This window comes from Theropithecus gelada, chromosome 1 (assembly GCF_003255815.1).
Source record: "Theropithecus gelada isolate Dixy chromosome 1, Tgel_1.0, whole genome shotgun sequence".
NCBI lineage: Eukaryota > Metazoa > Chordata > Mammalia > Primates > Cercopithecidae > Theropithecus > Theropithecus gelada.
In genome coordinates this window covers 4,446,079-4,471,915 of record NC_037668.1, presented here as the reverse complement: position 1 = coordinate 4,471,915, position 25,837 = coordinate 4,446,079, and positions in this window count along the sequence as shown.

Genomic DNA, 25,837 nt, shown 5'->3' with positions numbered 1-25,837 from the left:
GAACTGGCATCTTGTTTGGTAATACAGAAGCTCTGGGCCTGTGAAGGAAGGCAGAGTGCAATGGGGCAAGACAGTAGATTTGCCTGGGTCCAGGTCTGAGCTACTCTCAATGGTTCAGGGCTTGAGCCACATCTTGGGACATAGTGCGACCCTGTAGGCTTGGGCAGACACTGAACTAGACCCATTTGTGGGGAGGGGCACATCTGGAGGAAACAGCTGCTGTGAGTAAGTACTGGAGGCAGGAAGCCGTGGCTTCATCCAGAAGTCTGCATAGGTGAGGGTGTAGGGCAAGGGAGGGGACAGCTCCAGTGAGAGGCCTCCTGAGAGGTGGGTTTCACGCAAAGACAAGGAATCCAGCTCATGTGATTCTTGGAGGCCAGACAAGCATGTGGTTGTCATCAAGTATATTTCCCTAAGTTGTTTCTTACAGCATTTATTTATTTATAACACTCTGTCATCTCAAAAGCAATCTCATGTGGCTTTATTGTATAGATGTTATTAAAATTGTTCTTGAGCTTTAAATCATTAATGTGAAATGCCCAGTATAGACTGGGATTGCAAAAACAACTATAAATAGATCTATAAATTGAACCAGAACTCTATTTTTTAAGGCTTTTAATTTTGATATTTCATACTTAAAGAAAAGTTACAAGAATGCCACAAAGAACTCCTGTTTAGCCTGTACCTAGATTTACCAGTTGTTTTCATTTTGACCCATTTGTTTCATGATGTTATTAGGTACTCTTGAAAGCCAAGGGCAACACTCTAACTCTCAGGCCCAGGCTCAGGAAACGGGTGGAAGAGGTCACAGGCTGGCCCATTTATACGGCAGTGTCCACACTTCTCCCCAAATTGTGCATCCTCAAGGCTGTCCACACTATCTCTCTCTTTTCATGAAACAGCATTTTTCACTGACATGGATACTCAGCAACTAGATTTGAACTCACCCATTGGTCTACACTATTTTATAAAGGAGGGAGGTGTTTGGGGGGTGGAAGGGTCATGTGATCAGAGGCAAAGTGGTCCTGGAGAGACAGGGGACAGGGCAGGTCAGCAGAGTAGCAGAAAATGTGCTGAACTGGCCACTGAGGCAATTTTCCAGAGGGATGGGATCACTGAAAGATCAACATGTCCAATTCCAGCTCTGTGATCTTGAATAAAGTGCTAAACCTCTCTGAGCCATTATTTCCTCACTGGTAAGCAAACAGATTAACATCTACTTCATTGGGCTTTATGGAACAAGCTGGTGTGTGTAAAGTATCTTACAGTGCCCAGCTCACAGTGCGTGCTCAATCATGGTATTTTTTAATAATGATGAAGATGGCGACGGTTAGAATAATAAAAAGAATACCTCCTGAAGTTGAGATGGGAGCCAGAGGCTGGGACCAGCTTGATGCAGCTGGTGGGTCGCTGGTTTTGCCTGCAGACCAGGAAGGAGCACACAGACCTGGATCCCAGATGGGATTCATGGTTCCCTGGGCATGATGGGGAGGCTGCTGGTGTGGGGAGGACCATGTGAGGAATTCTTCAGCATGAGAGAGCCAAGTTCCTCTGGCCAGGCTCTAGAGGGTGGAGATCTTGGGTAAGAAAAAATTAAAACTGACAGCCATAGAATGCCCCTCTTTTGGCCCCAGGAAGGATGAATTGAATATTTGAGATGCTGGAAGCCCTCCTACATGGCAAGTTCAAAGAACTGAAAGTGTCTCGCTTCTCTGAGGATTCCAAACAGACTTTTGCTAAAATGTAATTAAGTTCCAAGTCCCTGGAAATCAATCATGCTCCCAGGAACTAATACCTTGGCTTGTTGATTAGAAGTGAGGGGGAGCCAGGGGCAATTACTCTCCGAGAAGCAAATTCTTGGCTCAGAGATCCAAATGCTCAGACAGCCAAGGCCAGAGAGCTGAGGGTGGGGGCGGGGGGTGGGAGTGGGGGTAGGGGTGGAAGTGGAGGTAGGAGAGGGGGTGATGAAGCAGTCTCTGGGAACTGTGGCTAATTACATATGACCTGTTTCTTTGGGCTAAAGTTCTTCACTGGCTACAAAGCCCATCTCCTGATCTATACTTGAGTCTCACGAGCTTTTCTTTATATTGGGGAGAGACTGAGTAGAAGCGATCGCTGGATCGCAGGGCTCAATGAGGCCAGCAGTCATTGTTTAATCCATTTCCCTCCTGCCAAGCCAGAGGGAGAGCAAGTGGAGAGACAAGACAGCCTGCCCATTAGCCCCTTGTTGAGAGGCTCCTGAGTGCCCAGCCCTGCCCTGGGCACTGGGCTTGGTACTTGCTCTCAGAACTTGACAAGCATCCCTTGATAGGAATGCAAGAATCCTGGGTCCAGCCAGAGTTTTGCCTCGAACCAACCACATGACGTTGGTCCAGCTGGCCTTCTGGCCTCAGTTCCTCACCTATAAAATGAAAGGTTTGCACCACACAGTCTGTAAGGTCCCTTCCAGCACAGACACCCTTCTCTCCAATTCTTTGCCACATGGGAGGGCATGGAGGACAGCCTGGTGGTTGACAGCCAGGGTAAATGCAGAGAGAAATCGGAGACAGAGAGTACAAAGAGATGGGCTAGATGTGGTAGAGATGATGGATTGAGGGTTGAGGACTGTGTACAGACTCAGAAAAAACAGTCTGCTGAGCGCGTGACGCTGGCTCTGCAGCTGAGGCTCTTGGAGGGCTGAGAGGACAGCAGGGGAAGGGAAGTGAGTCCCATTGTGACCTGAGTGCTGATCAGCCCGGTGCTAGATCTCTCAAACTAGAAGAGGAGGCCCAGCTTCATTCAGACCCAGGCAGAACTGTCTGAGCTGTTCCTCTCCAGCTCATGCTCCTGGATCTGGATGTGCTGTGGGGAGTGAGGGTAGAGAAAAGGACAGGAGGAGAGTCAGAAACCCTTTCAGAAGCAGTACCTCAGTGTCCTTCTTCTTTTGGGGTCTAGGGCAGCTTCAAGTGGGCTCCAGACATAAAGCCTACTGATTGTCCATGAGTGGCCTGTGGCAGGGCAGCCTGAGGCAGACAGAGACTAGGTTCAGAGGCAGAGGCCGAGCAGAGGCTGCGGGATGGGCTTGAGCCTAGTGTCAGTGGTGCACCTGACCCAAGGCATCTGTGGACACTTGGCTTTCTATGATCCAACGCCTGGTCTGGAGGGGCCTCAAAGGGTGTGTGTGAAAACACTGGGAGACACTTCACAGCCCTTACTATAAACTATGTGAAAAGAAAATCACCATTGTTAACCTTCAAGCCTGGACTCCTGAGCCCTTCTCTCTCCCTCCAGCATGTTGGCCCCATGCCCTTAGGCCGAATGCAGAAGGCAGCAGCTCCTATCTCTGACAGTTTTCATTCTGGGATTTCCTTCAAAATTTTGGGCTGGATATCCCTTTACAGATGAAGCAACTGAGCTTGTCCCACTGAAATGAGTATCTCAGGGGATTGGTTAAAAGCAGGGACTTGGGAGTCACAAGGACTTTGGTTTGAATCCCAGATCACACACTTATTAGCTGGGTGACTTAAGGCGATTTTTTTTATAATTGGAGACTCATCCTCTCATCTGAAAAATGAGGACAAAACTAATATCCTCCTCATAAAGCTGTTGTGAGGATTAAATGGATCATCTATGTAAAGAGCTTAGCACAGTATCCAATTCTATAATAAGAGGCTGTTAATACTACTGCTACTACTACTATTATTATTATTAAGTTCCTAGCAGAGCCAGACCTAGAATTCAGGCCACCTTACTCCAGGTCACCTTGGCATGAGCTCTTTTGGGTTCCTTAGAGGAAGGGCGAGGATTGAGACGAACTCTGGACGTTTGAGCTTCAGAGCAGCAGTTCTCCTGGTGTCTGCACTCAACTCTACTTGGGTAGTTCTATACCCCCTACTTCCACTTCCCCATCTCTCAGAGCCATATCTGAGTGGGCTGAAGGTCTTCTGACCTCCACTTTCACACATGGCAGCTGCCTCGCGCTGGGCTCACTTGAGTCTTTCTCCTGACCTGCTGTTTGTGCTGTGCCATTGAGGGCTGTCTGCTTTCCTAAGCCAAGCTGCCAATAGCCAATTTTCCATGAATCATAATCGCCTTACCCCATTAGGCAGGATAATTAAGATAGGATGGTGGGCCGTTTGCTCAGCACACACAGGAATCAACAGCTGTGCTGGCTCTCCAGAGAACCCCGGTATCTGTCCACAGCTGCAGCTGCTTCTCTCCCCATGAAACCTGGCATCATTCCCCATCCTGCGGGATTGGGGGAGGGGTGGCAAACTGTCCACAGTCCCTGGGGTCCTTCAGTGAATTCCACAAGAAGTTACTGAGCGCAATTGCAGGAGATGAGCTGCCCAGTTTGCTGAGAGCTGGTTGTAACTAACATTTACTGGTGTTAATTTACATCCATTGAATACTGCTTGTGTGCCAGGCCCCATGCTAAACATATTACATAGATGATCTCATTTAATCCTCACAATAGCCTTCTAACATTGCTATTGTTATTAACCCCAGTTTACAGATGAGAAAACCGAGGCCGCCAGAGGTTAAATAAAGTACTCAAAGATAGAGCTGGGATTTGAATTTGGGCAGTCTGACTCCAGAGTCTATGCTCTTAATTGCCTCTTCTTTGTCTATGTGTAGAAAGTACAAATGTTGAATAGTTTTTCTTCTTTTTCACCATTTTTCTAAATAGTATTTTTATCTACAAATTCCGTCTAGGCAACTCCCGCCTTGGAGGGCATGGTGCTGAAACCTCGGTTATTTTATAATTAACAGAAGGTTATAGATCCCCTATCTCCTTGGTTATATCCTGAAGACAGTTAAATGAAGAAAGCTAAAAATGTTGAAGGAAAAATAATCCTGTGTTATGAAACCAAAGAGAAATCACTTTGAGATATGTGTTGTTTTTGGATTATCCATCAATGTGGATAATCAAGAGCTGACTATATTTTTATGCACAACTTAATCTGCACCTTCTAAACAACTTCTGCAGTACAATTTTAGACAACAAATTGTTTCAGATGAGAGACTCTTGCTCCTCCTTGAAAACCATTCTTCATTTAGAATTATCCTCGCTGCCAGCCATCAGGGCTGACAAGAAAGCAGAGACTTAAGCGGTTGATACAAATCCTGGCCCTCGGCTGTCCCTCATTTGCTCATCACAGATTCTCTTTGTATCTCCTCCTTCAGGAGATGTCCTGAGCAGGGAGGAGGAGCTGGTCCAGCATTATTGCAGGCTTCAAAGCTTTGCATGAGCCTTCCTTTCATCCTCCTAGAGGCATTTGTTTATTTGAGGAGCCCTCAGCCAATTCGGGAAATGGGATCAGCTCAGGGGGGCCTCTGAGCAGCTGGGATCGAACCAGCAGCCTATCCTTCAGGCAGAGCTCCCTGGCGTGAGACCACATCAGGAGGGCCTGGCCACCTGCTGTCGTTTCCTTGAGCCCAGGCAGCCTGTGGGTAATAGGGCCATTTCTCCAGGAAAAAGAAAGTGGAAAGTGCGATGGGCACCTATGCCAAAGCAGACTTGGTATTTGGCATCCTGTAGACCTTGATTTACTTAATTGATCTTTTTGCAGCTCCTGGAAGAGGCAGCGATCTCTCCAAACTATGGGTGAAGAAACTGAAGCTTGGGGAGGTTGCCACTTTCCCAAGGTCACACAGCTTGTCAGTGGTCTATTTGGGATTTGAACTCCGATGCAACGCCAGAATCCTTGTTCTTTATTTCTACAGGGCACCACTTCTCTGCACCTGCCATTTGGTCTTCATTTGGGAGGCAAGGGCTCCCTTTAGATCCAACTCCAGGCAACACTGTGATTCCTCTTTTCTTGGATTGGACTGGCAGGTGCCCCTCAACTTCATAGAAGTGAAGAAAATTGTGTCAGAAACATTATAAAACCATCTTCAAAAGAAGATGAAATTAGCTGTGCAACTTTGAAGCATAAGGTGTGGTTATGCTTCAAAGTTGCATGGTACAAGAAAAGTCAAAAAACTTTTGTCATGTAGAAAATACAAAAAGTAAAAAGTGCTTTGGTGTCACTTGGCTGATAATTTTCCATACTATCATGTCTACACAGCTTGTAGTCTGCCCTTGTGCCCATGCAGCTTTGTTCTTTTGTAATAGCAAATACTAATAGCAAACACATATATAGCACTTGTTATGTGCCTGTGGCTGACTGTTCTAAGAGCACTTGCTTTATAACTTACTAGCTTCATAACTAACTTAGTCTCCACCAAACTCATGAGATAGATACTATCATCATCCTCAATTTACAGAATTTACAGGTGGGGAAAGTGAGGCACAGAGCAGTTAAGTAACTTCAAGGTCATGCAGCAAGTAAGCTGCAGAGGTGGGATTTGAACTTGGGCAGTGTGATTCCAGAGTCTGTGTTCTTAATCATGCTTATATAAAGTCTCCCGCAGCTTTGTATCACTTCAGTGCACAAATTTCTTGCTCTCCTTTGGTGGTGTATTCTGTTGGGTGTGACCCTTCAGCTGGGGTCCCTTGCTTGGCTGTTTTACTCTGCACTTAGCATTTCTGTCTGAAGGCAGCTGTTGTATTGAAGACAGAGCCGTGCAGGACCAAGGGCCTTGGCTTTTCCTTCTCCCTGTGTGCAGCCCAGTGCTGCACCTTGCAGGGACCTTGCATGCTTGCCCCTCTACTCAGGAGGAGCATTTGCTTCTTTGATAAATGCATTTTGGCTGCACACCCTGTGCTGGCCCTGGCCTAAGCGTTAAGAGGCATGGAAGCAACACAAAGCCCACTGGGGACCTCTCCTCTCTCCTGTACCCTCAACCCAACTCCATCCTTTTCCAGAAGTCAAGGAAAATCAAAGATCCAGGGCAACCTTGAAGGGAAAAGTGATCACACAGCAGCAGCCTGAGGCAGGTGTGGGCAGGGAGACAGCAGCCTCAGCCTTCGGTTGCAGTGAGGGGCTGGGTGTGCTAAGGAGTCCCCAGGCAGCTGGGGACCCCAAGTCTCTGCAGCCTCAGCGCTGGCTAGACAATGTGCTCCCGGACAGTGGCCCCCAAATCGGAATCATTTCTGGGCCTTTCACTGTGTCTGGCCCAGAGCAGACCTTTAGCAACCATGTTCCGGATGAGCGAATTTGCCCCTTCGTCACTGTTTGGTGCTCAGGATTTCTCAGGGAGGCTTGGGGCCTGCATTAGCCACAGTCTCCAAAAGAAAATGGGTTCATCCCAGTTGGTTCATCTCAGATGGTTGAAATGAACAGGACTTAACAAAGGGATGATTTACAGAAGTGCGGGCAGCATGGAGAGAAAACAGGAAATGGTGGGACACCCAGAGACAAGCTTCACTATCCCTAAGGCTGGAGAGATGGGACTGAAGTGGGGTAGAGAATGGCGCCCTGGAGCAACTGTGAAAAGGAGGCCACCCTGCAGAAGCTACAGCCATGCAGGGGTAGAGCCAGAGATGTGGCCCTGAAACAGGCAGGGCATGGAGAAGAAATGCCCTGACTTTTCTCTCCTCCCATATTCTGAACTCTGGCAGCTGTTCCTGCTTCGCCACCCCCCTGGCTCCCCCACAAACCCTACTGGATGCACAGCGAGGGAGCCTGGTGACACAGTCCTCTGGTGTCAGCCTCTTGGGGCCTGAAGGGTGGAGAAAGGATGGGGAGAGGGGTCAGGATATGGTCCTTTCTGTCTCTCCTGTCCACACCCACTGACCACTGGCAGGAGGCCTTTCACTTCTCCTCTGCTGGAGGACGATTCTAGGAGCAGCCAGAGCCTGGGGGCTTGGCCTGGTTTGGAGGAATCAATCTCTCCCTCTCCCCTCCTTTCTCCCTCCTTCCTTCTTGCTCTTCTTTTCTCTTGCCCTCCATTTAGACTCCAAATTTTACAGGCCTCACTTGTCCCTCTGACTCTGGGCACCCAGGCCCTGCTTCTCTCATCTCCTCCTTCCCAGCCTTCCTTTCCCTTCTTCTAACCCACTGAAAGAACCTTGGCTGTTAGGCCAGCCCTGGACCAGCCCAGAGCCAGGGGTAGCTTCTGAGCCCGGGGTGGGAAGTTGCCACAAGCCAGAGTGTGTGGCAGCCTGAGTGGTCAGGCTCTCTGCTCAACTTCCCACTCCCCCAAACCAAAGCCACAGGCCTCCGGGTAGCAAGTAACCACCTGTGTTGCTCAGCACCACAGCTCTGGGCCCTTCTCCTCCACTATGGAGCAGGAAAGCAAGTGGTTCTATATGTCTACAGATTTTGCTCAAAGAGAATTTTGCCGGGGAGTGGGCAGGGGAGGGGTCAGCATAGGGCCATAGCATATATCTCTTTATAGCCTAGGAAGAAGTTGAGTGAAAGAAACTCTTTTCCAGTGGCTAGCCCGGTGGGGCTTCCATCGCTTTGTTCATTCATTTGTAAATGTTTCTGAAGCACCTACTATGTGTCTACCACTGTGCCAGACCCTGAGGATTCAGAGACGGCTGTTGCTTCTGATGGGTGGTGGCCCTGTTCGGTGCCTGTGGGTGTATTTTGCCAACTTGAGCTCATTCTAATGTGTACCATGCAGGCTCTTACTGATATCAGGTGATGGGACTCAGCCTGCAGTCAGCCAGATTTTGTGCATGTGGGTAAAGAGAGGCACGAGAGAAATTTCCTATTTCCTAGAAATTGTGTGACTCTGGACAAGCCACCTAGCTTCTATCTGTGGCTTCTCTATCTGTGTGAAAGGTATACCCTTCCTTTGAGGAATTACAGCTTTCCCATCCCATGGGGCTGTCAATCATGAGGCTTTGCCTGCTACATTGGAGGGCACTTGACACAGACTGGCCAACCAGAGTACCCCATTCATCCATCTTGTGCAGTGATTCCTCTCAATGTAGGCACAGAACCCTACCGGTGTCAGTGGGTTTTCCTCGACTGTTTCCCCACCTCCCAAACCGGCCTTTCGTGGTAGTCTTTATCTGAGTTGATGATAATTCTCGCATTCCTATTGCTCAGGCTCGAAATCTTGTAATCATTCTGGACACTTTTCTTTCTATCAATTCACATCCCAGTCATTATTAAATCATTTTGGCTCTATTTCAAAACATGCTCCAAATCTTACCACTGTTTCACTCTGGTGGAAGCCACCGTTATCTCTGCCTGGGTTACCACAATAGTCTCCTAGCATCAGTCACGCCCCCTACAGTCAAGTCAGTTCCAGCAGCCAGCGTGAGGTTTTTTTTTTGAGACTAAGTCTCGCTCTGTCGCCCAAGCTGGAGTGCAGTGGCGCCATCTCGGCTCACTGCAACCTCCGCCCCCCAGGTTCAAGCGATTCTCCTGCCTCAGCCTCCCGAATAGATGAGATTACAGGCACGTGCCGCCACGCCCAGCTAATTTTTTGTATTTTCAGTAGAGACGGGGTTTCACATTGTTAGCCAGGATGGTCTCGATCTCCTGACCTCGTGATCCGCCCGCCTCAGCCTCCCAAAGTGCTGGGATTACAGGTGTGATCCACCGTGCCCGGCCTATGGTGAGCTTTTTAAAATGCGTGTCAGGTCATGTCATTTCTGTGCCCCAAACTCTTCAGTGACAACCCATTTCCCTTTCTATGTGGCCAAAGGTAAAATGTGCCTCCCAGCCACACCCATTATTTCTCTGATCCTATTATCTCTAGTTCCTTCTCTCTCACTCTGCCTAGTCACACTGGTTCCTTCTTTGTGCCTCCGTCATGCCAGGCACGCTTCCACCTCCAGCTCTCTGCATAGGCTGTTCCCTTTGCCTGAAATGCTCTTCCTCTATACACCTGTGTCGCACCCTCCTTTGCCTCCTTCAGCTCTGTGCTCGAAAGCTGCTTTCTCAGTGAGTTCTTCTCTACCCTCTACCTCCAGTTTAATAACATACCTCCTGGTACTCTTATCTCCCTTCCTTGTTTTATTTTCCTTGTGATTATCACTATGTTGCACACTTTATATTTTACTTACTCATTTTGCTTTTTATTTGTTCTCCACCCTTCTTCCAATAGAACATATTTTATTGTAAATGTAAAATGGGATTTACATTTGTTTTGTTTATGGCTGTATCCCTGGTGCCTGACCACAATAGGGGCTGCCTACATCCTGTTGAATGAGTAAATAGACCGGACATATCGGCTCTGGGAGAGGGAGTCTCTGCTCCCTGCTCAGAATGAGGGCTTGGGGCTGTTCTCTCTCCCGCTGTTCCCACTCCCCCAAACCAAAGCCACAGGCCTCTGGGTAGCAAGTAACCACCTGTGTTGCTCAGCACCACAGCTCTGGGCCCTTCTCCTCCACTGTGGAGCAGGAAAGCAAGTGGTTCTGTATGTGAGAGCACCTCCCTGAGTGTGTGTCCCACAGGCACAAGGAGAGCAGATGGAGACATCAAGTCCTCAAGACAGTGTTGGAGTCCTTGGACACAGCATGTCTCTCCTGGACCTGGCCAGCTCCATCCTGGCTTCCCAGTCCCTCCAGAAGCCTCCTCTTTGGCATAACTGGTTTGAGTTTGGGTTGATCACTTTCAACTGAATGAACCCTGGCCAAAAAATTCTTGGCCCTTGGAAATTGTGAAGATTTAGCCAAGTGACAGGGTCAAGACACTTGCAACAGGTGCCCGACCATAGAGGCACCTATGAGTGTCTTTGGCACCTATGAGTGCCTAAACACCTCTATGGTGTCTAGAGGCACCATAGAGGCAAGGGTTGGTACACATTCTGCGGAGTTCTTTCACCCCAGACAGGCGGGGTAGAGTATTCTGGCTATGAAAAAACACTTCTGAGAGCAGAAGCTGAACTTCTGCTCTGCCCTTTGCACATCTACTAAAGACAGACCTTCTCTGCCTGTGACTCAGGGCCATGCAGGAAAGAAAATGCAGGCTGGGAGTTCTCACCTGATTCCAGCCCCTTAAGCCTTCCAAGACCACTGCAAGTGACACAGGGAGGAGGTGCCCTAGGTACATGAAAAACCTTGACCATGATTCTGAAATCTTCAGACAGGATCTTGGCTCTGCTATCTCAGCTGCATGGCCTTGGGCAAGTCTCTGCATCTCCTTGGCCTCAATTTTCTCATCTGTAAGGTGAGGGGATGAAATAAATTACTCCCAAAGTTCTTTTCCACGTAACTTTCAATGGAAGCAGTAGAGCATTATGGTTAAATATGTAGGCTTTGGGGCCAGGCTGCCTGAGTTCAGTTCTACTGCTTACTACATGACTAACTTCTGAGCCTCAGTTTCCTCATATTAAAATGGAATACAAAATGATATCTACCTCATGGGGTGGTTGTAAGAATTAAATGAGTAGAAGACATAGAGGGCACAGAAGTAAGCTAGGCATATACTATGTCCCCAAAAATATTAGCTCTATTATTATTTACCATTATTGAAAGAATTTGCCCTGGATACTGGAATGATTTCTGCTTCATCTCTAAGGGTGACCCCTTCCAAAGGCAGAGCCCTTTTCCCAGGGGTTGTAACTCCCCCATCTTTGCATGAGCACTGACCATTCTCTCCCTCTCCCGGCAGTGTCTGGAGGGAACAGAGTGCCTTGAGGGCCAGGAGTCAGCTTCCTCACCTCCAGGCTGAAGGCTGGGGCTGGCTTCACTCACTTAATTTGGAGAATTTCCATAGCCCTTTTAGCATATTTTGCTTGGGCTAGCTTATTTACGCCAACCATACATCTTATCACTGTCATAAATTTTTATTCCTATGGACATGTCTAAACTTATGGGTTGAAATAACGTAATTTACATGCTGTTTAGTATGCAGATTGGGTTAATCTGCTTCTGCAGATTCACCACCAGGCCTGTGTAGCCGCTCTCTCCCTCCAGGACCTCAGCCTGATTTGAATATTGCATTCTGTTTTGTGTGGGGTGGTGAAAGATGTGTGGATCACAAGCCTCCCCTAGACAGCTGCAGCACCCCACTCCCTGTGCCTGTGGCCAGCCCTGCACACAGCTCCCCCAGGCACAGGTGTCTTTCCCACTGCATGTCACCCCCACAGACTCCCCATCTCAAGGCTAAAAAGCCACCGGCAATCAGGTGAGCTCTCTTCTGTCTTAGACTGTGTTCTGAGATGAGGATTTCAATGTGAATGAATCCAGCGGGTGGTGAACCCAGGAAGCACTGGCAGGTACAGAAGGGAAGAAAGCCAAAACAACGTGTCCTGGAGCAGGTTACCCTTGTGGGCATGTGGGCTCAGTCCCACTGGGGACTCTGGGAGATGGTTTTGAACATGACTCAGAGTTGTCCCATCGAAAGGGTGAAGAAGCCAGGGGTCCTTATTCTCTAACTCCTTGCCGTCATTGGCTGGATCCATGGTCCTGATTGTCTAACTGCTTGCCATCATTTGCTGAGGGCTGTTGGCTGAGGGGTATTAATCCTCACCCACTGCCCCCGTGCATCTGACCTGCCCCATGTGTAGACTGAGGAAAGCCTTCAGGAAGGAGCGATAGGTGTTCGCAGAAGGACGTCATTGGCACTTAGCTGAATAAAGAAGGACAAAGAGATATGAGTGGGGCACGCTGTTCAAGCCTCTCTTTCCCATTTTCATCCTGATTCTCCCTCATTTCACCTAGGCTTTGTATCCAATTCATTTCCTCAAGGAGGCCTTTCCTAACTCCCCTATTTCAGACAACACCTTCTCATGCTCTATTCTCCTCTTCTACTTGTTTTTCTCTCTCCGTATTTTTTTCGTCTGAGTCATTTTAGTGTGGAAAAAGACAGTAAGCCAACAAATATTTAATATATCAGGCAGTCAAGGGCATGACAGAGAAAATTAAAGCAGGAGAAGACGACTTAGGAATGTCATACGGGGATGGGTTGCTATTTTATATGGGACAGAGGGTGTGTCAAGGTTGTCCTCTCCAATAAGACATCAGTGAGCTGGAAGAGACCTTTAGGAAGCGAAGGAGTGAGCTGTGCACAAGAGTTTTCCAGGCAGAAGGAACAGCAGGTGCAAAAGTCCCAAGGTGGACACATGTTTGACTCATTTGAGGCCAACATTGTGGGAGCACAGCATTTGAAGGGGAGAGGAAGGAAATGAGGAGGAAGATGGAGAGGAGAAGAAGAGGTAATAAAGAGGTCTGATTATATAAGACCCTGGAGTTCTTGGTAAAGACTTTGGATCTGTGTGTTAGTCAGGGTTCTGCAGAGAAACAGAATCAACAGGGTGTATATATAAACAGACTTACTATAAGGAATTAGTTCATGCAGTTATGCAGGCTGACAAGTCCCAAGATCTGCTGCTGGCACCCTAGAGACCCAGGAGACTCAATGGGGTAGTTCTAGTCTGCATACTGGCAGGCCAGAGACCTAGAAAGAACCAATATTTTAGTTCAAACCCGAGGGGTGGGGAAAAAAATACCAGTGCTTCAGCTCAAAGGCAGTCAGGAAGGAGGAGTCCCCCCCTTACTTGTGGAAGAATCAGCCCTTTTGTGCTAGTCAGCTTTCAACTGACTGGATGAGGCCCACCCACACTGAGAAGGGCAAGTTGCTTTACTATCGACAGATCCAAATGTTAATGTCACTGAGAAACACCTTGACTGAGACACCCAGAATAATGTTTGACCAAACATTTGGGATCTCCATGGCTCAAACTGGCACATCATACTCTGAGTGAGATTGGAAGATACTGGAAGTTTTAGAGACAAGTGGTATAATTTGACTTATGGTTTAAAAAATTACTCTGGCTGCTATGTGAAGAAAAGTCTGCAAGGGGCAAGGGTTAATCAGGGAGAATTTTTCAGAAGCTATTGCAATAATTCAGGCAAGTGATGGTGGTGGCTTGAGGCAGGATGACAGTGGATAGAGGTGGTGAGAAGTGGTTAGATTCTAGATGTATTTTGAAGGGAAAACCTGAAGGACTCATTGATGGGTTGGAATGTAAAATGTGACAGAAGGAGAGGCATCAAGGATGATACTAACGTTTGGGGCCTGAGTAATCAGAAGGTAGGAGATTCCATTAATTGAGATGTGGAAGACTGTTGAACCAGCTGGTTTGATCAGGATAAATCAGGTGTTAGATTTTAAACATGTCAAGTTCAAGATATCTGTTTATATTTAAGCAGGAATGTAGAGCAGGCCATGGGATATGTTTGACTGGAATTCAAAACTGTGATGTAGTTTTGTTCAGTTTGGCACTCAGTAAGTACTTCTTGGCCAGGCGCATTGCCTCATACCTGTAATCCCAGCACTTTGGGAGGACAAGGTGGGAGAATCGCTCGAGCCCAGGAGTTCAAGACCAGCCTGGGTGACATCATGAGACCCAGTCTCTACAAAAGACATTTCAAACTTAGCTGTGTATGGTGGCACATGCTTGTAGTCTCAGCTACTCAAGAGGCTGAGGCAGGAGGATTGCTTGGGCCTGAGAGGTCAAGGCTGCAGGCAGCTGTGCCACTGCACTCTGGCCTAGGCAACAGAGAGAGACCCTGTCTAAAAAAACAAAAACTTACTTCTTGAATGAGTAATTAAGAGACTGGTCAGATTTGTCCCATGAGTCTCCAATGACCTTCTGCATATCACTAATCCTTGTAGTCCAGAGAGGCCACCTCCAGCAGGTGACATCAAAGTCTCTGCTCTAGAACAAGGACTCATCAAACTGTTTGCCATAATGCTCTTGCTAATTATCTGACCTGGTAGAGACGAGTAGAATCTAGACTAGTGGTTCCCACTGGCATTGCAACCACCTGGAAATCTTTTAAAACATTCTATTGCTCCATTCCCAAATTCTGATTCAGTTGATCTGGGGTGAAGCTTGTACATTAGTAGTTTCAAAAGATCCTCAAATAATCCTCTGGATCCTAAAGCCTGTCCAGAGACTGAGAACTATTATTCTAGGGTTCTGCCTTAACTGACCTTCCGTACTTCATTGTTTGTTTGTTGTGACTTAAAAGAAAAAGTCAGCTCTTGGCTGTTCGCGGTGGCTCACGCCTGTAATCCCAGAACTTTGGGAGGCCGAGGTGGGTAGATCACCTGAGGTCAGGAGTTCAAGACCAGCCTCGCCAACATGGCGAAACCCTGTCTCTAGTAAAAGTACAAAAAATTTAGCTGGGCATGGTGGCAAGTGCCTGTAATCCCAGCTACTCGGGAGGCTGAGGCTGGATAATCGCTTGAACCCAGGAGGCACAGGTTGTAGTGAGCCAAGATTGCACCATTGCACTCCAGCCTAAGTGACTAGAGTGAAACTCCATCTCAAAAAAAAAAAAAAAAAAAAAAAAGTCAGCTCTTTTGTCAAGGCTCCAGAAAAATTATAAAATCTTAGAAAGAAATGTTTGAAAAAAATCCCACCAATTAGAAGAAGAAAAGTTCTGTGCGAAAAGATATTTGATATAGCATTATTTTTAATAGTGGTAACTTAAAATCATCAAATGGAATATTATGCAGCCAGAATCGTTTTGTAGACAGTATAGTAACTTGCAAATATGTTATGAGAGAAGGTTAAGTAAAAAAGTAATATGCTAAAATGTGTCTACATTATGAGTGCAACCGTGCAAACTTATCCATGCATATAAGTAGAAGACTTTAGGGGAACAAAGAAAAATGAAAGCAGTTGATGTGTTAGCATAATAGTATAGTGAATGATGCTTCTTTCCCTTTTAAATGACTGCTTTACTGTTGTTAAGGTGTTTGCATCGTAAGCAGCAGAAATAAAGAAATGGCAGTGTTGCTCCAAGCACACAGCCATATTCCCTGCCTATCCAGGAAAGGTCCTTAGATTTTTTCTCACTGTCTCTGAAACACTGGGATCAACCCCCGGACTCACTGGGGAATCTATTCTTTGTCAATTAGTTGCCTAACGTGCCAGCACTGTGCTAGCTACTGAGTTGGAACTGGGTTTGGGAATGTATAAATCAGTCATTGTTCTAGAGGAGCTCACTGTAGAGATGGAGAAATTAATGTATTGTCAGCAAACTATTATAATAATTGTAAGATAATGCTATCAGTATGATCATAATGGCATGAACAAAGTTCTGTGTAAACTCAGTAAAATCTGCTCCATGAGCCCAGGGAGGTAGAAAAGAGGAGATGATATTTGATCTTAGTCTTGAAGTTAGAAAAGGGATGGGGGTAAGGGGGGTAGGGAGTAACAGATATTCCAAACAGAGTGTGTAAGGACAAAGAGCCATAAAAGGCATAGAGTGTTTAGAAAATGGCAAATAGGTTTGGATGGAATATTTATTATTTATTAATTTAATCAACAAGCAATTGTTGAGTATTTGTTGTGTGCCAGGTGTTGAGTTAGGTATTGGGAAGACCAAGAATTATGAACCTTGTCTATGCCTTGAATACTGATCATAATAATAGCAAATATTTATTGAGAGCTTACTCAATGCTTTATATGTATTAACCCATGTATTCTTCCCAATAACTGCCGGAGAGGGTACCATTCTTATTCTCATTTACAAATGACGAAATTGAAATTTAGGGTAAAAGATTTGTCCACAGTCACACATTTGTCATGCAGTGGCACCCTTAGAGATCACAGTCTAGTGGAGGAAACAGATAAGGAAGCATGAAAGCAGAGTGACAAGTCTGAGATGGAGGTAAGGGAGCTCTGAGTAAGAACCCAGATGCTGTCAAAGTAGACTTCTTGGAGAAGATGACTTAAGCTGAGTCCCGGAGGATGAGTGAGCATTAGACATGGAAAGGGGGAGTGTGAGAAGGAAAGAGAAGAGCTTTACAGTCATGATGGGTGATGAAGCTGGCGAGGTTGATTGGGGCCAGTTTAGGAAAGCCTTGAACATCCCATTAGGGAGTTGAGCCTTTCCTCTATAAGTAATGATGAACTAACAAGCTTTTTTGATCTGTTTTTAATCAGGAGGCTGAGTCACTTGGGCAATGATTCAGCCATACCAACTGTGAACTCTCAATGACTTGGGCTAATGAGAAGAATGACATGGATAATCTAAAAATAATGGACAACTGGAAAAAACATCAGCCTGCTTGTGGAGTGCACCAGGTCATGATTTTCTCCAGTGCAGGAGGAGCTGATTTGCTTCATTCATTCTAGAACCTCTATTCTAGCTGATGTTAAATCTTCTTGTTTTTGAGAGCACCCGTGGCCATCATGCCCATCTCTGTAACACAGGGGTCTGGGAAAAGAAACTTTCTTCTGGCCAAGGATGGAAGAATAAAAACATAACTGAGTTCCAGATATGCTAATGTTTTCCACTACTGCATCTCTAAGATATCAACAGGACCTGGAAAGGTGGCAATGACCTCATGGTTCCCAGGTGCTGGGGTTGCTGCAATGGCTGGAGCTGAGGAAAACTTGAAGGTTTTAGAGAAGTTCTGCTTCCAGATGAAGGATGCAGAATAATGAATGCTACAAGCTACATGGAGTGGCCAGTTGAAGAAGCTATAAAAGTTGGAGCAGTGCAGGAAGCAACATGCCTGGGAAAGGGGATTTTTTGCACTTTTTATTGCAATAATGCAGAAATATTCTGTGAATGGAATCCAGGGGAGCTATCAAGTCCATGTTCGGGTGGCTGTAAGGGGAGGGATTTTGATCCTCTTCTGAGACAGCTGTCTTCAGGCTCAGGCAGAGATCACATTATTTTATTAGAGCCTTCAATAGTTAAGAGAAAGTTATTGGTTGAATTGGGAAAAGGACCTAAAAATAACTGTAAAATGTTGAGCTAGCTCTGCCCCTTTCTGTACTAGACATAGCCCTGGATGCAGAGAACCAGAAACTTGAGGTTAAGACCTAGCTCTGGCACCAACTTGGACAAATCATGTCATCTATCTCCACCTATCTCCCTCACTGTGAAATGAGAGGATTGGACTAAATGATATCTAAATCTCCCCTGGCCTCCATTGTTTCTGCTTCGTGGATGCCATTTTATGGATCGAGAAATCAAAGGCTATTGACGAAAACGTTTGCAATGTGCAGATTCACTTGGAACACAGAAAGACTCAGAGAGCTGATCAGTACCAAGGGAGGTTGGAGTGCTTTGCCTTGAATGCAAGAAATAAGGATGTGCAATGTCTATGTAGAATTTTAAAACAATAACAGATGCAAGTAAAAGTCGGTCTGCTTTTTATTATTATCATGCACTGACAGTTCTAAGCAACATCAGTGATGAAATATTCCTCACCTTGATGGACAACTCTCCCCATCCTCCATCCTTGGTATACCACTGTTTATCTGTACAATTCTCTTTTTATTCAGTGCTCTTTCAATTCCCCTACTACAAAGGGAGAAAATCTCTTTAAGGAGCTCTTTTTTTTAAAAAAACATTTTTCTTTTCTTTTCTTTTTCTTTTTCTTTTTCTTTTCTTTTCTTTTCTTTTCTTTTCGTTTCTTTCCTTCCTTCCTTCCTTCCTTCCTTCCTTCCTTCCTTCCTTCCTTCCTTCCTTCCTTCCTTCCTTCCTTCCTTCCTTCCTTCCTTCCTTCCTTTCTCTTTCTTTCTTTCTTTCTCTCTCTCTCTCTCTCTCTTTTTTTTTTTTTAACCACTTCTTAGCATTGATTTGTCTCTAGTAAAGAAGCATGATGAATTGCTTTGAGTTACTTCTTTAGTAAGAAAGGTATGCTATAGTAGAGAACTGGAAAGGGACCAAGGAAGCAGGGACAATAAACATGGAGAGACCAGAATACGGAATGGGGTATGGAATGGGTACACAAGGCTGGGTGGCTTGTGGGTCAAATCCTGAACACATCGCTTGTGGACAGGGTGTGGACAGCTCCCTGAAGGCCCAGGTTAGGTTGGGCATGTGGTGCATGAAAACAGACACTGCCTGCCTCTCAGCTCAGATTTCTCAGATCTCCAGTGCCCCAGACATTTCCTGGGGCTTCCCCTTGCCTCCCCTCAGGTGGATTTCCTAGGAGTGATCCCTCTGTACTACACCTGCAGTCACACCACTCGCCATGCTTCTCTGGGTTGGATTTCTTCTCTACCCTGCCCTGGTGTCTAGAATATGAAGAGGCTTTGCCCCCTGGGGACTTGCATATCCTGCATTGGTGCCTCCCTTTTGCAGGCTTGGCGCCCTTGGTGTTTAACCTTCTGCGAGCTGGCGCCTGCTGCAGGGTGCATTTGCATGCTCCAAGGAGCCACTCCTGATAGCAACAAAATAATCTATGCACATTCTTTGGGGGCTGAATGGGCTGCTCTGGAGAACAACAGAGGGGTCTCCCAGAAAAATACGAGTGTGGTGGAGGAAGAAGCTGAAGGCAGGGTGTTGACCCTAAAGATAGAGACCCTTGTCCTCTCAAATTAAATAAGAAGCTTCGGGTTTTTGTTTGTTTATTTGCAAAGTGAGAACCCAGTTAGCAGCAATTAAATTGACAAAAAACCCAATCCAAACCAGTCCAAACTGAAGCCATGAGGGCCATGTTCTAGTTTCTTACAGATTTACAATTTGCTAAATTTTGTCTTTGACACACACACCAGACACATATTCCCTCTTGCACATTTAGTTTCTAATTGCTATCCTAAGATGATTTATTTATTCTTACAGGAAGAGAAAAGAAAGGGGCAGCTTTCACTGAAGTTTGTCTTATTTCTTTCACCCTTTCTTTTCTGATTATAAAAGCCACACGTTTACCACAGGAAGTTTAGCAGATGAATGTTCTAAACAGAAATAAATACTTCCTATGAACCCCATTACTCCAAGATGACCACTCTCCATTTGCAGCCATGGTTGAAATGGAATCGCTGGGGGAGTTCCACTGGCAAGAACTTGCTCTATTCGGTTCAGCTTTTCCTTAAGAAGACCCCTGAGGTACCAGCCCTCTCTGGGCCTAGGGGAGGGGGACTTTCTGTTCATGTTGAGTCTCCTTCCCAGCCTGACAGAAGCTTCTAGCTCTTCCTCAGTCGGTTCCCTGCAGGTCTGGGAACCTTGTGCTAGTTCTGTTCTGTGGCCTCTGTGCTGTCGCCTCTGAAGCTGGGTCCTTTGATTTTGTCTTGCAATCCTCTTGTTGCTCACAGCTGGCAACCTTCATAGTCATTCACACTCACACACATACAGCATTTCTTCATTTATTCACATTAAGTCATTTCACACTCATTTTAATAGTTACTATTCACAATACTGTTAGTTTATGGCACCACACAACATTATAATGTTGTAATGAACAGTCATCATTTCTTTGTGCTGCTCAGCCAGCTTTGCACCATTCTGGGTTTGGGACCTCCCCACCCACCCCCTGCTGGGTGTGCAGACTACTCTTCTCTCACAGTGGAAACCAAAGGGGAGAGTTCTTCTCTCCCAGCCTCCCAAAGGCCATGTGGGAGCTCGCCTGTGATCTTGGTTCAGCCAAACAGGCACTACCATATCACACTTTGACTTTAAGAGAACTTTGCTAAGAATCTGGAACAGGTCAGACTTTCTTTATGGTGGCGGCAGAGGCTTTGAGATTTGGCAGTCAGCCCTGTTGGTTTTGAGCACCCCTAGGCTGCGGTGGCCTAGACCAGCACAGACACTGCCCTACCCAGATGGGTCCTGAGTCCCTGGCTAGTCTCCACTGGCCATCCTGGGTTTCCATCGTGTTTCTGGGCCTTATTCTCCAGCTTTCTGTTGATTTTGTGAGTTATTTGATATTCTTCAAAAATATTCCTTTTCATTTAACGCTAGCCAGAACTGCTTAAATAAAGAACCCTATACTGTTTGACTTTTGTCTTAAAGTTTGAAACGCTACTTAGTAAGTCATAACATATTAATTTGAACTCCATTTGTAACATAACTTATCTTTCTGTAGGCCACATAAGTCAGGGAGATGGAGAGAGAAACAGAGGGGACAAAAATACAGTCACAACAGTACTCACCTGGCTCCACCCTTAGCTGCAATCATCCAGAACTCAGGTCCTGCCTCCTAAGATCCTCCACAATAGCATTTCTGTGCTTCTCACTGCCTGGTAGCCCTGTAGACTTCTCCTTGTCTATCTCAGAGATTTCTGGTGGTGCTGCTTTCTTCTTCCATGGTCTGTTTGTCTGTGGGCTATTTGGCTTGCTTGAGTCATATCCACTAATCAACTATTAAGGCCAATTCTTCACTTTGGAAGACCCAGAGATTTCAGCTATGATTCTGGGCTAGACTTTGAGCTTCAGAAATGACCACATGTTTAGTGGTGACCTCACGGGCAAATGCTGCAATACTTTTCTGGTGCCTGTCTACCTAAGTCTTTTCTTCTCTGTCACTCCAGTTCTGCCTGTCCCCAGGGATATGATTTTCAAGTTTCATGACTTTATGTCAGGTCACATCCAATGTGATCTGACTGGTTGGGGAGCAGGGTGGGGTCAGATGATCTGGAATGACCGCCTCCTGTGCTGGAGTAAGCGATAAGCAGACAGGCTCCTCTGCAAGTGCTGGGAGGAACGCCAGTGCTGCAGGTAGAACACAGCATGAAACGGGTATGTGGAGGACGACAGGCCCGAAAAACCCTGCCTCAGGCCAGAGTGGAAGGCCAGAATGTGGACTTTTCCAAGCAAACAGGTTTTGCAACATCTCTAGGAACCCAGGAGCCAGCAGTGAACAGGAGTCTAGGTAGGCAGATGGGAAGCAGCGTCCGTCCTAGACACTCAGCTAGGGTTTGGGACCAAGAATGCAGAAATGAATAACTCTGAGTTGGGGGTGGGAGGTGTGGCACAGAACTAGGACACATCTGTAGAAAAGTATTTTTCTCAAACCATATCTGTATTTTAGGTATTCCAAGTCTAAATATTCCATGGTTAAAAAAGTTTGGAAATTATGGAATTTTAAATTCTTCTCTTGGAGATTCATGATGCACAAGACTATACAAGACGTTGAATCCTATGTTTACAAATAAAACCAAACCTGTTTAGTAGGTAAACAGGGCTATGTAGGCAGAAGATATTTTCTTTTTTTAAATTACTTTTTTCAAATTCATGAGCATTTGAAGTGGCAGCCAGCTGAGTCACAAAATCACTTTTTAAAAATTATGATTATTTTGTAATTATAAAACTGCGTATATAAGACACATAAGTGATTTCAAAAATATTAGAGAAACAATACCTTAAGAAATAGATTATTACCATCCCTACGAAGTTCCCTTGTGTGCCCCTCCTCATTCAAATTTCTCTCCTCTCTCTAAAGGTAACTCCGCCCTCAATTTTACCACTTTTCTATGTATCCCCAAACAATATTGTTTAGCTTCACCTTTTTCAAATATTATACCACTTGAAATAATTGTTTGCAACCTTCTGTGAATTGCATTTTTTCATTAAACATTATATTGATAAAATTAATCTATGTTGACATGTTCTATAATTATTTCATCTTTATGGCTGTTCAATATTCCATTGTATAAATACATCCCAAGCTAGTTGTCTATTTACCTATCGAACGTTTGGGGTACTTTCATATTTCTCCTGTAGTTATTACAAACTATGCCATGTGAACATTCTTGGACTTTTCTCCTGCACATATGAATAAGCCTTTCTCTACAATCTATTCTTCCAAGTAGATGTTGCTGGGTTACAGGAGTTGTGCACATCATCCACTTTACTAGAAACTGTTTTCTAAAGTAGTTGTACCATTTTATAGTCCAACCACTGTTTACATGCTAACCAACACTTGGCATTTTCAGAATTTTCATATTTTTTACAATTAGGTGGGTATGAAATAATATCTTATTCTGGTTTTAATCTGCATTTCCCTAATTTGTTATCTCTACCACTATTCTCCCAGTATTCTCCAGTGAGAAACAGAGGTGATCCCTGAAACTAAAGTTAATAGGATGTGGGCTACTAAACAGCCTTTGTAGCTGAAAGATAAAAATACAAACTGCATAATTCCTGGTTTATTGTTATATGTTACTCCGGTTGACTTCAATGGAAAAGGAATTTTGAATGAAATATCATGGAAAAGACAATACCTATAGCAAGGCTGGAGGACCAGGCTCAGGGAAAGGTCCAGAAGCAAGGAAGACCAGCAGGGACCATGGTAGGATTCACTCCACAGGGCCGTTCTGGTTTTGAATCACTACTGTTTACATAGGCCACTGCTGCAAGGGAACCACTTAAAGGCAATACTAGTGTTTCTGCGGGGAGACCGGGGGTGGGAGGAGTCAGATGCAGATAAAATTTTACTTCAAACTCAACAACTCCACATCAAGAAACAGCTACCAGCATTCCTGGAACTATTATGCCGTTATTTGCTGTAGCTTGCTTGTCCTGTAGCCTACTTTGGCATCTGGCATCCCTATTTGTTGACATAGTCTTTCTTTTTGAATTATTTATCATCTTCATCATTTTTAAGTGTACAGTTAAGTGGTAATAACTACATTTATATTCTCTTTTTCCCCTTCATCTCCCTTCCCCTCTACCCTTCCCTGGTAACCACCAATCTGTTCTCTATCTTCATGGATCCACTTTTTTAGTTCCCACATGTAAATGAGAACGTGTAATATTTATTTTTCTGTGCTTGACTTATTCCACTTAACACAGTGGCCTCCAGTTGCATCCATGTTCCTGCAAATGGCAAAGTTTCATTCTTTTTTATGGCTGAATAATATTTCACTTCATATACATACCATATTTTCTTTATTCATTCATCCATTGATGAGCACGTATGTTGAGTCCATATTTTGGTTATTGTGAATTGTGCCACAATAAGCATGGGAGTGCAGATATCTCTTTAATATGTTGAATTCCTTTCTTTCTTTTGATTATATACCTAGTAGTGGAATTGCTGGATCATATAGCATATCATATAGTAGTTCTATTTTTTATTTTTTTATTTTTAGAGATGGTTTTTCACTATGTTGCCCAGGTTGGAGTCGAACTCCTGAGTACAAGTGATCTGCCATCTTGGTCTCCCAAAGTGCTTGGATTATAGGCATGAGGCACTGTGCCTGGCCCTATTTTTAGTTTTTTGAGGAACCTCCATACTGTTTTCCATAGTGATTGTACTAGTTTACATTCCCACAAATAGTGTATGAGGGTTCCCCTTTCTCCATATCCTCGCCAGCATACCTATCTTTTTGATACAAGCCATTTTAAGTGGGGTGAGATATTTCATTGTAGTTTTAATTTGCATTTCTCTGATGATTAGCAAGATTGAGTATTTTTCTATACCTGTTGGCTATTTGTATATCTTCTTTTGAGAAACATTTTTTCAGATATTTGCTCATTTTAAAATTGGGTTTTTTTTTTTTTTTTTTTTGCTATTAAGTTGCTTGAGCCCCTTACATATATATATATATATATATATATTCTGGTTATTAATCCCTTGTTAGATGGACAGTTTGCAAATATTCTTCCCCATTCTGTGGGTCACCTCTTCACTTTGTTTCCTTTGTTGTGTGGAAGACTTTTAGCCTGATGTTATCCTGTTTGTCTATTTTTGCTTTGGTTACCCATGCTATTGCTGCCTGACATAAAAAAATCTTTGTCCAGACCAAAGTCCTGGAGTGCCTCCCCAGTGTTTTCTTCCAGCAGTTTCATAGTTTTAGGCCTTAGATTTAAGTCTTTAATTCACTTTGATTTGATTTTTGTGTGTGGTGAGAGATAGGGGTCTAGTTTTATTCTTCTGCATATGAATATCCAGTTTTTCTGACACCCTTTTTTGAAAAGACTGTCCTTTCCTCATTGTATGTTCTTGGCACCTTTGTTGAAGATGGGTAGGCTGTAGACGCATGGATTTATATCTGTGTTTTCTATTCTGTTCCATTGGTCTATGTGCCTGTTTTCAGGCCAGGACCATTATATGATGTTTTGATTACTGTAGTTTTGTCATAAATTTTGGAGTTGGGTAGTGTGATGCCTCCAGCTTTCTTCTTTTTGTTCAGGATTGCTTTGGCTCTTCAAGGTATTTTGTGGTTCCATATAAATTTTAGAATGTTTTTTCTGTTTCTGTGAAGAATGTCATCGGTATTTTGACAGAGATTGCATCAAATTTGTAATTTGCTTTACAAATTGCTTTATAATTTGTAAATTGTAATATTTGTCATTTTAGCAATATTAATTCTTTTAATCCCTGAACATGGAAAATCTTTTGATTTTTTTATCTCCTCTTCAGTTTCTTTCATCAGAGTTTTATAGTTTTCCTTCTATAGATCTTTCACTTCTTTCGTTAGATTGATTTCTAGATTTGTTTTTTTGCAGTTATTGCAAATGTGATGGTTTTCTTGATATCTTTTTCAAATTGCTCGCTATTGGTGTATATAAATGCTACCAATTTATTTATGTGACTTTATATCCTGCAACTTTACTGAATTTATTTTATCAGTTTTAACAGTTTTTTGGTGGAGTCTTTAGGTTTATCTAGGAATAAGATTGTGTCATATGTGGACAAGGCTAATTTGACTTCTTCCTTTCCAATTTGGATGCTCTTTATTTCTTTCTCTTGCATAATTGCTCTGGCCAGGACTTTGAGTGTTAAGCTGAATAAAAGTGGTGAAATGGATATCCTTGTAAAGGGAATACTGTTGATTGCTGCTGCCCCCAGAGTTCCAACTTAATTCTCTCTCTCTGTTTTATGCCAGGGAATTTTGGCATCTCAATTTCACTTATTGTAGACCAGTGCTGAGTGCTGAGTCCAAATTTTAGTCAATCAAACAAACTGTTGACTACTAAAGACGATGCATTAAATACAGATTTCCATATATTGATTAATATATTCCCTATATTGATCAATTCTGCCTTATCCAAGGCTATTTCTATCCTCCTTGGAATCTACTTCTACACAAATACATATTTTCTGGGTTTCTAATAATAAAAATGAGCAGAAATATGCAATTCTTTGGGTGTGTATAGCCTATGTCCTCTTGCATGAGACTTTCCTGGGATTGGTTATAGTTATGAATCTAGAAGCAATAGGTGTACATTGGCATGAGCTTGAGGAGCATAGGAATCCTTTGAAAGACAACTGCCTCAGGTGAGGTTATTATAGCAAAGATTGGCTAGTTTCCTTGGAAGGAGAAGAAGTAACTATTCCTGTTGGTAAGGGAAGCTTGGGGGATT